Source organism: Pongo abelii, chromosome 19 (genome assembly GCF_028885655.2).
Source record: "Pongo abelii isolate AG06213 chromosome 19, NHGRI_mPonAbe1-v2.0_pri, whole genome shotgun sequence".
Taxonomy (NCBI): Eukaryota; Metazoa; Chordata; class Mammalia; order Primates; family Hominidae; genus Pongo; species Pongo abelii.
In genome coordinates this window covers 6,021,614-6,039,495 of record NC_072004.2, presented here as the reverse complement: position 1 = coordinate 6,039,495, position 17,882 = coordinate 6,021,614, and the positions used below count along the sequence as shown (strand labels likewise).

The 17,882-nt window shown below is 46.0% G+C and overlaps 1 long non-coding RNA gene across 1 annotated transcript; it reads left to right on the top strand.

Annotated features, from left to right (window-relative positions):
* Window positions 1–413: 413 nt before the first annotated feature.
* LOC129051194 (uncharacterized) lies at window positions 414–16,939 on the top strand. The gene is made up of 4 exons (XR_008515268.2): window positions 414–477; window positions 1,111–1,246; window positions 14,237–14,647; window positions 16,447–16,939. It is a non-coding gene; the product is annotated as an uncharacterized LOC129051194 (long non-coding RNA).
* Window positions 16,940–17,882: the final 943 nt, after the last annotated feature.

The following is a 17,882-nucleotide window of genomic DNA, read 5'->3' as shown; positions in this document are numbered from 1 at the left end:
AAACCCCCACAGAAGAGTAGCACCGCTGTCTTCAGCTCCCTTGCCCACTTCTCACCTCCACACTCTGGCTATGCAGCTGAACTAGGGGGAGGTGTAAACAGCTCAGGGCAGTAATAACATGTTTTTATTGAAAGAGCCCAACCTCAGCCCTTCACTGCAGTCCAAATTGGCTTCCAGTCTCTCTTGCCTCTTCCCAGACATTGTCCTTGGGCGACCCTCATTCTGCCTCTCAGCCTGTTTCCACGACTGTGAACTGAGGGCACTGATGCCCCTGCATGAGTCGTCTTGAGTATTTGATGATAGAATGGTGGACCTGAATGCTTCTGCAGTGCCCACTGCATGCCAGGAAAGTTCTAGAACTTTACCTACATCAATTCATTTAGTCCTCACAACAGCCCTCTGGGAGCGCAGGTGGAAGAGTGAATAGATCAGCTGGATAGGAGTGAGGAGTTGGAGGAAGGGTTGGGGTATGGCCAGGTAAGTGGCGGCCAGCATGGCAGGCCCATGAAGTCTGCTGCAGAAATGTCTCTGAGTGGCTCAGGCCCTGCACAGCACCATCTTGAGCCTCTTTCCCATCTCTGAGGCCCACCTCAGGGCAGTCCAGGCCCACATGCACCAGGCAGGCAGGTGCAGAGGGAAATGATGCTCCTTCTCTGGGTGGCCTGAGCCAGGCCAGAGTTTCATCCCACTAGCTTTGAGCAGCACCAGGTCAGGTGGCACTGGGAGATGTGAGAAGGAAACTAAGGCCACTTCAAATATCAGAGCAGGAGGGGGAGTCCTAGCTTGTCCTGAATACTCATTACCACATCTCCAGCCTAGCACTATGCCCAGCACGTGGAAAACACTCAATAAGTATTGGATGGATGGATGGATGGATGGATGGATGGATGGATGGATGGATGGGTGGGTGGATGGATGGATGGATGGATGGATGGATGGATGGATAGCTGGATGGATAGGCAGACAGACAAACAATGATAAGTAGGCCCTATAACTACTATTTATTGAATACCTACCATTCAGTGTGTGCTAGACATCACATAATTCTATTTCTCACAGTGACCTTGCAACGTAACCCTAATAATTACCATTTTACATTGCATTTTACAGTGCAGTTAAGTGACTTGCCTTAGTGCACACCCCCCGAGAGTGACAGCACCAGCATTTGAACCCTGACACAAACATCTCCAAAACTGCATTCTTCCCACTGTGCCACAGTTAAGACGAGTCCACCAGCCCTGTTTAGGTGAGTTCTGGCCCTCCCCGTGTGTCCCCACATGCAGCCAACTGGCATCTGTATGCTGTCCATGCCAGGACCTGTGCTGAGAACAGTGGGCCGTGCTGGGCTTGGGGGGTGTGCAGGGGCCAGGGGAGCCCAGTGGAGGCACAGACTGATTTCACCTGGCATTTTCTCAAGACTTTGGTGTTTGAACTGGGTTTTGAAGGCAAAAGAGTCAGATAGACAAATGAAAGAGAGGGAAAAGTCACTCCAGGCAGCAGGAACAGCATGTGCGAAATCAAAGAGGCATGAAGAAAACTTAAAATATAGTCTTCCAAGTCATGTACCCTAGAACTTAAAGTATAATAAAAAAAAAAAAATTAAACATAGAAAAATAAAATAAAATAAAATTTTTAAAAATGTAATCTTGCTGGTGGCAGTGATGGGATGGGGTGATGGGGACAGGAGAAATGGCAGGAAGAGGAAGTTGAAGCTAAGCTATGAAGGCCTTGGGGTGTCAGACCAGGAAGTGAGAAGACATAGAAGTTTAAAGTTGGGGAATGTGATGCTCAGATACTCAATAAGAAAGTCCAGTCAGGGCTGGGCGTGGTGGCTCACGCCTGTAATCCCAGCACTTTGGGAGGCAGAGGTGGGTGGATCACGAGATCAGGAGATGGAGACCATCCTGGCTAACACGGTGAAACCCCGTCTCTACTAAAAATACAAAAAATTAGCCGGGCGTGGTGGACGGGCGCCTGTAGTCCCAGCTACTCGGGAGGCTGAGGCAGGAGAATGGCGTGAACCCGGGAGGCAGAGCTTGCAGTGAGCCAAGATGGCGCCACTGCACTCCAGCCTGGGCGACAAAATGAGACTCTGTCTCAAAAAAAAAAAAAAAATACAGAAAGTCCAGTGAGCATTAGGGATAACAATGACCAGAGGCCGAGAGACCTGATGCACAGGTCTGGGTAATTCCAATTACTATTTTTTTTTTTTTGAGGCAGGGACTCACTTTGTCACCCAGGCTGGGGTGCAGTGGTGTGATCTCAGCTCACTGCAGCCCCAACCTGCTGGGTTCAAGGGCTCAAGCAATACTTCCACCTCAATCCCCCAAGTAGCTGGGACCACAGGCGCATGCCATGATGCCCAGCTAATTTTTTTTGTATTTTTAGTAGAGATGGGGTTTTGACATGTTGCCCAGGCTGGTCTCAAATTCCTGAGCGCAAGTGATCCACCAGCCTTGACCTCCCAAAGTGCTAGGATTACAGGTGTGAGCCACTGCGCCCAGCCCCAATTACTCTTATGAATCAAAATTATAGCAGAATGGGATGAAATTATCTTTGGAAACCATCTCTATCCCCCTGGTTGCATAGGTGATGAACCTGATGCCCAGAGAGGGGCAGCAACTGGCTGATGATCACACAGAAGTCAGTAGCTGACCAGGACTGGTAGCAGCAGCTCGAGGAGAGGTGGACATTCTTTCCTTTTGTCTTTTGTGACTCCTGGTGCTGAGCAGAAACCAAGTTGGTGGCTTCATGAATTGTGGAATCCCAGCAAGTCTGGGAGGTTTGTGTAAAATGATGCTAGTAATAAATTTTTTCCCCTTGAGGACAATGAAGTACAAAAGGAGGGGGCCAGTGCTTGACAGGAGCTCTGATTAAAGCAAAATACAGACGTTTTCAACAATAAAGGCTGATGGCGCCACAGAGAAATGAGTGACGCAAAATACAACAGCCCGAGGCCGAGCTGGGAAAGAAGGGGGGCTGCAGGGTGACTGAGTCAGAGGCTGAATGAGCTGGAGGTGGGGAAGACACCTGTGGCTGCTGTCTTATAACTCCACTGCTGCAGGAAAAATTCTGCCTGTCACACCCAGGCGGGCCCCCTGCCCTGATGCCTATACCCCCACTCTCCTCTTGCCAGGGAGTCCTGTGGCTTCCTGCATAGCAGACAGGGTAACTGCATGCTATAGATTCTGATCAAGGAATTTTTTTCTGTACATATTTATTTTTAAAAAGTAACTCATTGAATTAACTTGCAGTCGTATAGTCTTTATTTTCATTTTTTTTTCAGCATTCTGCCACTTAAAAATAAATAAGAATAGACAAAATCCCACAGGCCAGATTCCCATAGGCTCGGCTCTGCCCTGGAGATGCAGCTTAGGATATGAGTAAGCTGAGGCTCAGGTGACTCCTCAAGAAGGGGAGGAAGTTCCCGCACTTGGATTCCCTTTCCACACCTAGGCAGTGCTCACAGCCTGCCTTGTTCTTCATCAGTGCATATCTTGTGCTCCAGGTAGCTCATGTGCTGCAGGAGGAGAGGCCCTGTGGCATCTCCCTCCAAGAAATGGCCATACACACCACTCTCAGGAGAAGCCAGGCTCTGGTTACTCAGAGCAGAGTGTCTGGGTCCTCCCTTCCATGAGCCTCAGTTTCCTCATCTGTCACATAGAGGATCGATCTGCATCACCTTTGAGTTTGCCTGAAGCATCAATGAATAGGGCATTTGTTCCCTAGACTGGTCTAGCTGTGATTTCTGCCAGTGACTCAGAGGGGGTCTGACCCAGGATATGCGTAGAGAGCCTGATGCTTCTTGGAGGGAGTGCCTTAATCCATCTGGGCTGCCATAACAAGCATGCCATAGGCTGGGTCTTTCAAACAACAGACATTTATTTCTCTCAGTTCTGGAGGCTGGGAAGTCCAAGATCAGGATGTTGGCCAATTCGGTTCCTGATGAGGGCTCTCTTCCTTGTTTGCACACAGTTACCTTTTTGCTGTGTCCTCTCATAGAAGGGGGAGAAATCATATCTCGTGTCTCTGCTCAAAAGGGCACTAATTACCTCCCAAAGGCACTACCTCTTAAAACCATCACAGTGGGGAATGGGGCTTCAACACATGAGTTTTGGGAGGATACAAACATTCAGTCAATAGTGGGGGTAAGAGGGGCTGTGAGCCTACAAATGCAGGGTCTGAGCACTAGCATGGAAGGCACTTATAGGGTCTGGAGTCCATCCTCACCTAAAAGGCACAGTGAATGGTGTGAGCTGGTGGAGGCCCCATGGGCTCAAGCATGGCCACCGACAAGTACAACCCTCTTCCCCTCTCTGGGTCTCATTTCTTTACTTGAAAAGTAAAAATAAGTAATGCCTCTGTTCACTGTTGTGAACAGAGAATGACATTATGAATGAGCAAATGATCTTTTCTTTGTCTTTTGTTATTATTGTTAGTATTCTAATTATACAAATAATATATGAATACATTGTTACTGTACACATTTAAACGAGGATGTTAACATGTAAGTAGACCTTTACCATCTATCCCAGGCCCACGACCCTCCTTGGAGGTAACCACTATTCTCATTATATGTCTGTTCATCTATGACTTTTTATTTACATGCACATACGTAGGCACATTTAGAAATAAAGAGCTAGAGTGCAGTGGCACGATCTCACCTCACTGCAACCTCTGCCACCCAGGTTCAAGCGACTGTCCTGCCTCAGCCTCCCAAGTAGCTGGGATTACAGGTGCCTGCCACCATGCCTAGCTAATTTTCATATTTTTAGTAGAGACTGGGTTTCACCATCTTGGTCAGGCTGGTCTTCAACTCCTGACCTCGTGATCCACCCACCTCAGCCTCCCAAAGTGCTGGGATTACAGGCATCAGCCACTGCGCCCGGCCTTTTCTTTTTCTTTTATAATGAGATTGTATTAACTGGGTCTTCTGCTCAGGATCACACAAGGTTGCCATCAAGGTGTCCACTAGGCTGTATTCTCATCTGGAGGCTTGAACGGGGAAAGCGTCCAAGTTCATTCCAGCTCATTCAGCCTATTGGAAGAATACATTTCCTTGTAGCTGCATGACCGAGGGCCCTATTTTTTTTTTTTTCCTGGCTATTAGATAGAGACTGCCCCTGGTGCTAGAGGCCACCCAAAGCTCTTTGCCACATGGCCGTCTCCCTATCTCTAGGCAGTTAGCACATGACAGTTTGCTTTTCAAGGCCCGCAAGAGACTGTTTTCAATTTGCTAAGACAGAGTCCTGAAAATGTAAGCTGGTCATGAGAGTAACAGCTCATCACCCTTGAAATATTCTACTGGTTAAAAACCCACTCATACTCAAGGGGAGGGGATTACACAAGGGTAGACTCAGTGTGGGTCACCTTAGGGTATGTCTACCCCAGGGTGGTAATATTCCTCTTCCAAGCCCTGTGTTGCTTCCAGAGTCCTGCACTCTCTCCCTGTTACTTCCCTACACCTTGCCTAAATCTTTGTAAATAGCCTCTTTATTAAATTGTCCTCAAATTACCCAGTCTGAACGTGCTGTTTTTGTGCCTGACCTGTCATAGAGACCAGTAGCCAGGGCATAGTTTTGCAAACTATATATGTGAAGGGTAAAATCCAAGGGGAAGGATGAAGGTAAAAAGGAAACAAAGACAGGCGTTGCGAATTCTTTCCAAACCCAAGCAGTCCATACAGAAGCAGAAAGTCTGACTTTATTAGTATGGAATAAGGGATAAACACGTCTTCCTCCTTCCTCTACCAGGTTCTATAAGGAAAAATTACTTTTAAACACCCCTGACTTCTCTCCTCACCATAACCTCTAACTGCTTCTACCAGAAGAGGAGTGAATTATTTGGCTGGTGCCTTTGGGACTGGGACCTGGGCCGCCTAACTTAGTTTCTCCTTCTGCTTCCTCTTTGAACTCCACCTGCTGCAGAGTGTGTGTATTCCGCACTGCTGCTTCATGCAGAGGAGGCCTGGTAATGTTCAGCTTTGCCTGTGGCCTGTGTCTATTTCTAATTTTGGGGTTCAGAATATGGAAGCACATGGTTGTAGCATATCCCAAGCATATCCTCCAAACCAGCTTTAAAAGGACTGTATTTTGACTTTTTAAATGATAGCCATTCTGACTCATGTGAGATGATATCTCACTGTGGGTTTTCATATTTATTTATTTATTTATTTATTTATGAGATGGAGTCTCACTCTGTTACCCATGCTGGAGTGCAGTGGCATAATCTCGGCTCACTGCAACCTCCATCTCCCAGGTCCAAGCGATTCTCCTGCCTCAACCTCCGGAGCAGCTGGAATTACAGGTGTGCACCACCATACACTGCTAATTTTTTTTTTTTTTTGTATTTTTAGTAGAAATGGGGTTTCACCATGTTGGCCATGTCACCACCAGGCTAGTCTGGAACTCCTGACCTCAAGTGGCCTGCCCGCCTCGGCTTCCCAAAGTACAGGTGCTCATTGTGGTTTTGATTTGTATTTCTCTGATGACTAGTGATGTTGAACATTTTTTCATATGCTTATTGGTTGCTTATATGTCTTCTTTTGAGAAGTATCTGTTCATGTCTTTTGCCCACTTTTTAATGGGGTTGTTTGGTTTTCACTTGTTGAATTGTTTAAGCTCCTTATGGATTCTGGATATTAGACCTTTGTTGGATGCCTAATTTGAAAATATTTTCTTCCATTCTATAGGGTGTCTGTTTACTCTGTTGATAGTTTCTTTAGCTGTGAAGAAGCTCTTTAGTTTAATTAGGTCCACTTTTTTGTTGTTGCAATTGCTTTTGAGGACTTAGTCATAATTTTTTTCCCAAGGCCAGTGTCCAGAATGGTATTTCCTAGGTTTTCTTCTAGGATTCTTATAGTTTGAGTTTTAACTATAGTTTGAGGTTTAACTTACAGTTTGAGGTTTAAACTTGACATTTAAATCTTTAATCCATCTTGAGTTAATTTTTGTATGTAGTGAAAGACAGGAGTCCAGCTTCATTCTTCTGCATATGGCTAGCCAGTTGTCCCAGCACCATTTATTGAATAGAGAACCCTTTCCCCATTGCTTATTTTTGTCAGCCTTGTTGAAAATCAGATGGCTACCAGGTGTGTGGCTTTATTTCTGGGTTCTCTATTCTGTTCCATTGATCTATGTGTCTGTTTTTGTACCAGTACTGCTGTTCTGGTTATTGTAATCTTATGGTATAGTTTGAAGTTAAGTAGTGTGATTTCCTCCAGCTTTGTTCTTTTTGCTTAAGATTGCTTTGGCCATTTAGGCTCTTTTTGGTTCCATATGAATTTTAGATTTTTTTCTAGTTCTGTAAAACATGATGTTGGTTGTTTGATAGGAATAGCATTGAATCTTTAGATTGCTTTGGACAGTGTGGCTATCTTAACAGTATTCATTCTTCCCATCCATGAGCATGGAATGTTTTTCCATTTGTTTGTGTCGTCTATGATTTCTTTCAACAGCGTTTTGTAGTTCTCCTTATAGAGATAGTTCACTTTCTTGGTTAGATGTGTTTCTAGTTATTTTTTTGTGGCTATTGTAAATGGAATTGCATTCTTGATCTTGCTTGTAGCTTGAATATCATTGGTATATAGAAAGGCTACTGATTTTTCTACATTGATTTTGTATCCTGAAACTTTATTGAAATTTTTATCAGATCCAGGAGCCTTTTGGCAGTCTTTAGGGTTTTCCAGGCATAGAATCATATAAACAGTGAACAGAGACGGTTTAATTTCTTTTTTTCCTATTTGGATGCCTTTTATTTCTTCCTCTTGCCTGATTGCTCTGGCTAGGACTTCTAGTACTATATTAAATAGGAGTGGTAAGAGTGGGCATCCTTGTCTTGTTCCAGTTCTCTGGGGAAATGCTTTCTGCTTTGGCTCATTTGGTATGATGTTGGCTGTGGATTTATCATAGATGGCTGTTATTATTTTGTGATAATACTTTATCATATGGATAATACTTTATTATATAATAATAATAGGTTCCTTCAATGCTTGGTTTGTTGAGTTTTTTTTTTTTTATCATGAATGGATGTTGGATTCTATTGAAGGCTTTTTCCACATGTATTGAGATAATCATATGGTCTTTGTTTCTAATTCCGTTTATGTGGTGAATCACATTTATTGATTTGTGTATGTTGAACTAATCTTGCATCCTACAAATGAAGCCTACTTGATTGTGGTGAATTAACTTTTTGATGTGCTGCTAGATTCTGTTGGCTAGTATTTTGTTGAAGATTTTTGTGTCTATGTTCATCAGGGATATTGGCCTGTAGTTTTATCTTTTTTTGTTGTGTCTTTGCCAGGTTTTGGTATCACGGCGATGCTGATTTTGTAGAATGAGTTAGAGTGGAGTCCCTCCTCCTCGATTTTTTGGATAGTTTTAGTAGAATTGGTACCAGCTCTTCTTTGTATGTCTGGTGGAATTTGGCTATTCCCTCTGGTCTGCGTTTTTTTGGGGGGGTTGGTTGGCTTTTTATTATTGATTCAATTTCAGAACTCAATATTGGTCTGTTTAGGGTTTCCATTTCTCCTGATTCAATCTCAGGAAGTTGTGTGTTTCCAGGAATTTTTCCATATCCTCTACATTTTCTAGTTTGTGCTCTTAGAGATGTTAATAGTCGTCTCTGAGGAGTCTTTGTCTTGCTGTGGGATCAGCTGTAATGTTACCTTTGTCATTTCTGATTGTGCTTATTGAGATCTTCTCTCTTTTTTTTTTCTTTGTTAATCTAGCTAGTGGACTATCGATCTTGTTTATGCTTTTAAGTTAGTTCAGCTTCTGTGGAAAGCAGGTTGGAGATGTCTCAAGTAACTTAAAACAGAACTACCATTTGACCCAGCAATCCCATGACTGGGTGTATCTCCGAAAGAAAATAAATCATTCTACCAAAAAGACACATGCACTTGTATGTTCATTGCAGCACTATTCACAATAGCAGAGACATGGAATCAACCTAGATGCCCATCAGCAGTGGATTGGATAAAGAAAATGTAGTCCATATACACTATGGAGTACTATGCAGTCATAAAAAAGAACAAAGTTATGTTCTTTGCAGCAACATGAATGCAGCAGGAGGCCATTATCCCAAGTGAATTAATACAGGAACAAAAACCCAACTACTGCATGTTCTCACTTATAAGTAGGAGCTAAACGTTGGGCACTCATGGAAAGATGCTGTCAATAGAAAATGGGGACTACTAGAGGGGGCAGGGAGGGAGAGGGACAAGGGTTAAAAAACCACCTCTTGGGTGCAATGCTCACTCTCTGGGTGCTGGGATCATTTGTATCCCAAACCTCAACATCACGCAATATACCCATGTAACAAACCTGCATGTGTACCCCTCAAATCTAAAATAAAAGTTGAAATTCTAAAATAAAATAAAATATCTATAGACAAAATAAAAATAAAGTTATCAGGTGAAAAAAAAAAAAAAAAAAGCTCTGTAGGCCAGGTGCAGTGGCTCTTGCCTGTAATCCCAGCACTTTGGGAGGCTGAGGTGGGTGGATCGTGAGGTCAGGGGTTTGAGACCAGCCTGAACAACATGGTGAAACTCTGACCCTACCAAAAATACAAAAATTAGCCAGGCATGGTGGCGTGTGCCTGTAATCCCAGCTACTTGGGAGGCTGAGGCAGGAGAGTCACTTGAACCCAGGAGGCGGAGGTTGTGGCGAGCCGAGGTCGTGCCACTGCACTCCAGCCTGGGCAACAGAGCAAGGCTCCGTCTCAAAAACAAAAATAAAAATTAAAAAAAAAAAGCCCTGTAGCTGCAAGAGACATGGTTTCATTCTATTTTATGGGTGAATAGAATTCCATTGTCTGTATGTACCACATTTTTTAATCTAATCATGTTCTGACTTTTAAATGACTGCAAAATAATGTGTACACGAGGACACAGAGTGTGGACTAATAGACACTGGAAACTTGGAAGGGTACGAAAATAGGGGGTGAGGGAAGATAAATTACTTAAAAGGTATAATGCATGTTATTCAGGTGATGGGTACACTACAAGCCCAGACTTCACCACTACACAATAAATCCATGTAACAAATTTGTATTAATACTTGTACTCCTTAAAGGTATACAAATAATAATTTAAAAAGTACCGTATCTGATATTTTGACCTTCATTGGCAAGACTTTCTTTGTCTCTTCATCAACCTATCACGTACGGTTGAATAATAATCATGGAAATTCAAACCAAATAAGATTTGCCCTTTTACTTGTCACAGTGGCTAACATTTTAAAGTGAAAATACTCAGTGCTGGTGAGATTGCAGAGAGATGGGCATCTCATTTGTTTTTGTTAGGGGCAAAAATTGGCACAAATATTTTGAAGTACAATTCAGAAATGTGAGTCAGAAGCCTTAATAGGTTCATAATCAATAATTTCAAGATTTGGATAATAAAGTAATCTGAGATGCAAAGAAAGACTTACATACAAAGATTAATTTCAGTTGTGAATATGAGCAAATCTTGAGGAGAGAAACTTAAAGGCTTATCAGTAAGAAAAAAGTAAAGCCAGCTACATTCCCATGAGTTAGTAGGTACCCTTCAAAATGATACCTTCAATGAGCATTTAATGATGGAAGAAAATGATTCTTTTTTTTTTTTTTTTTGAGATGGAGTCTTATTCTGTTGCCCAGGCTGGAGTGCAGTGGCACGATCTCAGCTCACTGCAATCTCCACCTCCCAGGTTCAAGCGATTCTCCTGCGTCAGCCTCCCAAGTAGCTGGGACTACAGACGTGTACCACCACACCTGGCTGATGTTTTGTATTTTTAGTGGAGATGGGGTTTCACCAGGTTAGCCAGGATGGTGGTCTCGATCTCCTGATCTCGTGATCTGCCTGCCTCGGCCTCCCAAAGTGCTGGGATTACAGGCATGAGCCACCGTGCCTGGCCCTGGCAGAAAATGATTCTGACATGATACAAAGTGAAAAGAGCAGAAGAGAACATTCTTGAGCATATGATGCTGACTGTGAACAAGTGGAAGAGAAAAGACTGGGTTGATTCTGTGTGATAGTTACAAGCCCTTCTTGATTTATTTTTTTGTTTTCTATAGACCACATATTTCTATTGTAAACATGCATATTCTACCCACCCCACTCCCCTAGTTACTCAGGAAAAAGGAGACCCATGTGCCATCCTCTTTCTGGGAATCTGTGATGTCACCAAAGTATCTTTTCTGGAGTATGGAGTGAGTTGCATGATGTTTTCTGCAAGAGGAGTCTTCCCTAGTCTTTCAAAACAGGATGCTGACTTCCTGATGCTCTGGGGCTGTGTCCAAAGGGGCAGCCTTGCTGAGGAAGCACCCCAGAATGTTCTTTCGCCGACCTCTCACCCTGTGGTTTCTCCCGGGAACTCTCACCAGGTCTTTCTCTCTGTCCCCCACGAGGACTTTTGGAAGGTGTTCTCTTGCATGGACATTACACTCCTGATGCTCCTGATTTTGCTGTTGCAGTGCAGGCTTCCTTTCAGTGTTTGACCAGCAGATACAGCCACACAGACGTGCACGCAGAACCTCAGCATTGCCCTTTATGAATATGCAGAGTTGTGTAGCTGCCCTACCATTGGGTCTGGCAGTGGGTCCTCGTCACTAAGGAAGTGACCCTGGCTTTTTGCTTTGCACGAGTAACAGGAAGGTGCCTCAGAAGAGAGGATGAAGTGGCCATTCTGAGCAGCACCATCTATGTCAGCAGAAGCTGGAAGGCTGAAACCCATAGAGAAGCTGGGAGGAGTTGCCAAAGAGAGGAAAATTCCAAACCCTGCCCATCTTATCAGTGAGGACCAGCCCCTGAGTCCGTTTCTGCTTGCTGCTGGAGGCTGGGCACTGGGCCTAGGAGGTCTGGGAAGACACAGTGAAGGGAAGGTGCTTTGGGAGAGAGAGCCGTGATGAGGGCCAGGTCTTACCAAGGATGCTGTGCTTGATGGGCATGACCTAGTGTGGCCTTTCAAAGAGAAGGAACACATCTCTTGTTTGAGACGGTATCTTTTGCTTTCCACATATCCTTAAAGTAGAAGAGTTAACTCATGTGGTCTGTGCCGACAGGGAGTTGCTCAGACACTAGACAGATCCTAACTCATTAGCAGCTGAGGGAATGGAAATGAGGACCTGGGGAGAGGCGTATGCACCCCTGGCTGCCCCAGCAGTGGGGAGAGGTGTGCCAAGTCATTACACTGAATTGTGGCACAGGTCAGGGGTCCAAGCACAGGCTGTGGACTCTGTTAGAGGCTCAGTCTAAGGCTGATATCAGCTTTAGCCTTTGGCTGGGCCAGCCCTCTGTCTGTAGAGGAGGAAGTGGCTTAATCTAAGGCCATGACCCCCCTCTATCAGTGACTGAGGCCTGCAGCTGACATCAGGGCCTATTGGGTGGCCAGGTTAGAGTCAGTGTTCTTCCTCCTATTCTAAAAGACTCAATTGGCTCAGTAGGAGAGGCACAAGGATTATCTGCTGGACTCTGCCTTGGTGTCACCCCTGAGAATGTGCCTAAGGAAAAGGACAATTCTAAGAAGCCGAGGACTCAGAAACCAAACTTCCCATATGTCAGTGCCCCAGTTGCCACTGCCCTGCCTGCCTCCCCATCCCCCAGTCTAGCCTTGCTAGCACCACCTCATCTCCCGACACACACCTGTGAGCCCAGGCTGGTGTGTGATGGCAGAATCCAGCGAGGGGGTGTGAGATGCTCACCCTGGGGTAGCTCACAATCTGACTGGGGAGGTTTGGGACCTGTGGGAACAGGAGCAGTTCCATACACCATGGCCCTGATTAGGAGCCTCCTGTGCTCTGAGGAGGGGCAGCTCCAGATAGCTGGGGCAGCTGGGGGGACTTCCTGGAGGAGGTGACGTTGGCACTGACTGGTAAAACTCTGGCAGGCAGTAAGGCCAGAACCCAGTCCTATCAAGGGACATATAAAAACCTGGCACTACCAAAAGCCTTTTCTAGATGTTACTTGACTTCAGGCACAATATTTTGATAGTTTCCATGTAAGATGAATCTGAAACATATGCATTAACTTCTCCTTAAAGATATACACTTGTTTTAGTTGGCAAGATGTAACATGTGGTTTGATGAATGTATGGTAACTGAAGAACTGTGTCGGATCCAAGACTGGGAGGTCTCAGAGGCCAGAGTGTCACTGTGTGGGATCCAAGACTGGGAGGTCCCAGAGGCTAGAGTGTCACTGTGTGGGATCCAAGACTGGGAGGTCTCAGAGGCTAGAGTGTCACTGTGTGGAATCCAAGACTGGGCGGTCTCAGAGGCTAGAGTGTCACTGTGTGGAATCCAAGACTGGGAGGTCTCAGAGGCTAGAGTGTCTTGCTGTCTGTACCTGGAAGCCGCTTCTCCAGTTCACACAGGGTAGGGACTTGAGACAGCATCACCTCCCCCAGGTGCTCTTCTGAAGACGTTCTAGCACCCAAAAGCTCAAGTCCAAAGTCAGGTCGGATTTTAATGTGTTTCTTCTACTACAGAGGATGCAGACACCAGCTGGGTCTACCCTTGCTAAGGAGCTCATGGCTTGGAAAAGACAGTGAAGCTCTGATCCTCCAAATTTGTTTGATCATGTTTATTCTCATCGAACCTCTCCTTCTTCCCTCGAGTCTTTCTGATGCACGTGGTCCTTACATCCCACATTGAGATAGTCTAGCTACACTTCTATTAATCTGCACTACAAAGAGAGATTTTTGTGAGGATTAAGGTTTGGTGTTGCTTAACCACAGACCTGAGATGAATCCAGACACCCGTTTCACAACTGGTATGTCACTTGCCTTACTTTGGCATGGAAATGGCCCTTTGAGGTGGTGCTTTCAGATCTCTGCCACTGAATGAGGGTTCTTCCTGTGGACAGGGTGATGCGGAAGAAAATGGTCACTCTTGCAAGCATGTGTTTGGATGAGCAATTTTTCAGAACACAAATGCCACCAAAGTTTATTGACAAAGTGAATCCTGCGGTGTGAGGTGGAAGGATATCTCACTGCATTAGTTGCCTACTATATGTAATAAATTACACCAAAGTTAATGGCTTAAAACAACAATCAGACTTTATGATCTAACACGGTTTCTATGGGTCGGGGTTTGGGAACAGCTTGGGTGTGCAGTTCTGGCTCAGGGTCTCCTCAGGGCTGCCGTCATCTGGAGGCTTGACTGGGGCCAGAGGCCCTGCCTTTGATGTAACTCACTCACATGGTTGGCAAGTCGGTGCTTTGCTGTGATCTAAATGTTTGTATCTCCCCCGAATTCATAGGTTGAAATCCTGGCCCTCAAGGATTAGGGTTAGGAAATCCTAACCCTCACTGACTGGACTCGGCCCCAGCAGCAGCCTGGACAGCCCGATCAGAGTCTCAACCGCAGGCTGGTGGTGCCAGGAGTGTCCAGAAATCCTCCACACAGCCCGAGGTTCAGCACGGGGATACTGAGACCCACCACCTCAAGGTGATGTTTTTAGGAGGTGGAGCCTTTGAGAGGTGACTCAGGAGGGCTTCACCCTTATGAATGGGATTAATGCCCTCATAAAAGAGGCCAGAAAGTGACTCCTCTTCCCTTCTGGTATATGAAGTTGCATTGAAAAGATGGTCGTCTGTGAACCAGAAAGTGGACCCTGGCCAGACACTGCACCTGCTGGGGCTTTGATCTTGGACTTCCAGCCTTCAGAACTGTGAGAAATACATTTCTGGGTTTTTAAAAATTATTTATTTTTTTATTTTTATTTATTTATCTTTTTTTGATGGAGTTTCACTCTTTGTTGCTCAGGCTGCTGTGCAGTGGCACGATCTCAGCTCACTGCAACCTCTACCTCCTGGATTCAAATGATTCTCCTGTCTCAGCCTCCTGAGTAGCTGGGACTACAGGCACACGCCACCACGCCCAGCTAATTTTTGTATTTTTTAGTAGAGATGGGGTTTCACCATATTGGCCAGGCTGGTCTCAAACTCCTGACCTCAGGTGATCCGCCCACGTCAGCCTCCCAAAGTGCTGGGATTACAGGTGCGAGCCACCGCACCTGGCCAAATTTCTGTTGTTTATAAGCTGCCCAGTCCATGGTATTTTGTGATAGCAACCTGAGCGGATGGAGACAGTGCTGGGTGTTGGCAGGGGGCTTCCGTTGCTGTACACGCAAGCAGTGCCACATGGCTGCTAGAGTGTCCTCACGATACGGTAACTGACGCCCCCCAGAGGGAGTGATTCAAGGGAGGGAGAAGGAAGCAGTAGTGTCTTTTATGACCTAGGTTTGGAAGCCACATATCATTACTTTTTACATGTTCTATTGGCCACCCACGCCAGTCTGGTGTGATGTGAGAGGGGACTGCACAGGCCACGAAACCAGGCAGCGGGGAAACCATTGCAAGGGCTAGAGGTTCCATTTCTAAGTAACTCACAGGCATCCAATCCAGCTGGACATCCCATGGTGGCAGTAAATTACTCTGTTCAAGTCACCTGCAGAGATTTCCCACTCAGAGATGGCCCGCTGGGATTGGTCTTCCACCCTGAGACCACCCCACAATTTACAACATGTCACGTTACAATCATTAGTCACTGAGTCACTAAGAGAATGCCCAAATGCTTGGTGAGATGTGAATGATACTTGAGCACTGAGAAGAAAAAAGGCAGAGAAGGGTGATGGGTTAATAGGGGTAATAGTGATGAATTGGGAGCCAGAAGACCTGGGTCCTACTCAGTAAACCAGTGGGCACTGCCCTTGTGCCAATGAGAAGAACATTCTCAGTTAGCAGAGGTCTAGGGGGATGCTGAAGTGGGTGGTTCTGGAGTTAGATAACTGGTCACCTGCTCGCCAGCGGACTGACTGTCTCTGAGCTCTGCCTCTTTATATGTACAGATTGCCTGATGCGCACCGGTGATGAGTGAGTGCTGGCTACTATTATTGGGGCGTTATTATGCCTACAATAACCCAGCTCTCAGCTCAGGCTCTGTGCCATGTGTATTCCAGAAATTATCTTACTAACTGTCTCAGCATCTCTCAGGATTCAACTTCCATTCCCACCATTGTTGCCCATGGGCGCACCATGGCTGCCACAGCCACAGGTACAGGGACATGGGCCAATTTACGTCTTTCAGAGTGTGGGTATAGATGCAGGTGAGTCGGAAGATTTGTGGAGGGAGAGGGGATGATCCAGGCTTGTCTGGTTGCTTCTATTTTCTCTGTGAATTCGAAAGCAAGGTTGTCAGCCCAGAGAGGGCCTGAGAATTTGTGCTGGGCCAAGATTAGAGGCAAAGAGAATCCCTTTGTCTGGGGTGTTATTTCTGCACAAAGAACCTCTAGGGCGAGGCCCAGGCCAACAGCTTCATAAACGCCACATTGGAAAAGTCCTCCAAGCATCCCACCTTTTGGAGCTGGGCCTGCAAAGTGCTTAGAACAGTGCCTGGTTTGCTGTGGTTGCTGCTGCCGTGGCTGCTGTAGCGGCTCTCACCCTGACCACTCCTCTTTGCTTCCTTCAGCCAGGAGATGGGGATATCTTGGGGTGTAGCACACAGGCTGCATCCAGCAGGTCTGCAGCAATGGCAGTGGGGCTCTGCTGGGAGTCACTGACCGAACTCGGCCCCAGCAGCATCCTGGACAACCCGATCAGAGTCTCATCCTCAGGCTGGTGGTGCCAGGAGTGTCCAGAAGTCCTCCATACAACCTGAGGTTCAGCACGGGCATACTGAGACCCAGTGAGAAAAAGTGACTCATCCTATATACCACAAAGAGCCTGGAAGAATTGAGACTAAAACCCAGAGCACCTGACTCCCCTGACCGGGGCTCTTTGTACCACTCTTCATTGCCTTTTCTTCTATGCATATATCCAGGCTGTCTTTGTGGAGCTCCCCTGACATTTTGCTTCTGCTTTGATTGATATCTTATCTGTGGGCATGCTGGTCTGGGCCCCAGTAGCCTCCACAGAAGTTTGAGCCGTAACATTCCTTGAAGATATAATACAGGTTAATAACCAGGCTTGTGTTAAGTGTGGGATATTACCAATGAATGAGGCACATTCAGCCTCTATCCCAGAGAACCCCAAAGAGCAGTATGTGAGGCAGACAATGTTAGACAAGGCCAAAAAAACAAGTGAATTGCAATACCCAAAAATGAGGGCAGCAGCAGGAGCATGGATGAGGCATGGTGAGAGCCCCGTGGGGCGGGTGAGGACACTGTCCTTGGAGAATCTGTGAAGTCTTACCCAGGAGGTGACCCCTGAGTTGTCAATGAAGGAGAAACCAACCTTGTTAGATGTGTGACCTCGCTTTGAATGCATGACTTAAGTCCACAGTGCCTCAGTTTCCCTGACTATAAAACAGGGAACAAGAACAGCATCTTCCTAACAGTGTTATTCTAAGGATTAAAGAACACCTATGACATGCTAAGCGGGGGACTGGCACATAGTAAACACTCAGCGAGTTCTGATCGTTAATGCTACTGTTATTATCACGGAGGCCCCTAGCGGTCCGCCACCAGGGGATCTTTTCAGAGGCCAAGGGAGCCATTGGAAGGGCTAGGGCAGAAAGCACTGGGCATATTGAAGAGAAAGGGAGCTCAACAAGCCTGAAACATGAAGACAGGATCAGTGGAGGCAAAATCCATTCTCAGTAGAGGCAGAATCCATCTCATTATCATAGCTGGCCAGAGAGAGAACTGGGTCCCTCCTAGAGTGGTGAGCTCCCCATGACTGAAGGTGTGCAAGTAGATGATGAGGAGTCACTTGGTAGAGATGTGGAATGTGCATGTGAGTGCAGGAATGTATTCGTGTGTGTTTGTGGGGGGTGATTTTCTTCCCCAGAAATTGTGGCTTTTATTCCCCTGAATCTCACTGCAATTCAGGGCCCTTCCATTCATGAGGATCTATTGTTCTATTTCTAAATCCCTGAGGTCCAGCGCCAAAGGGCCAGGTTAAGCT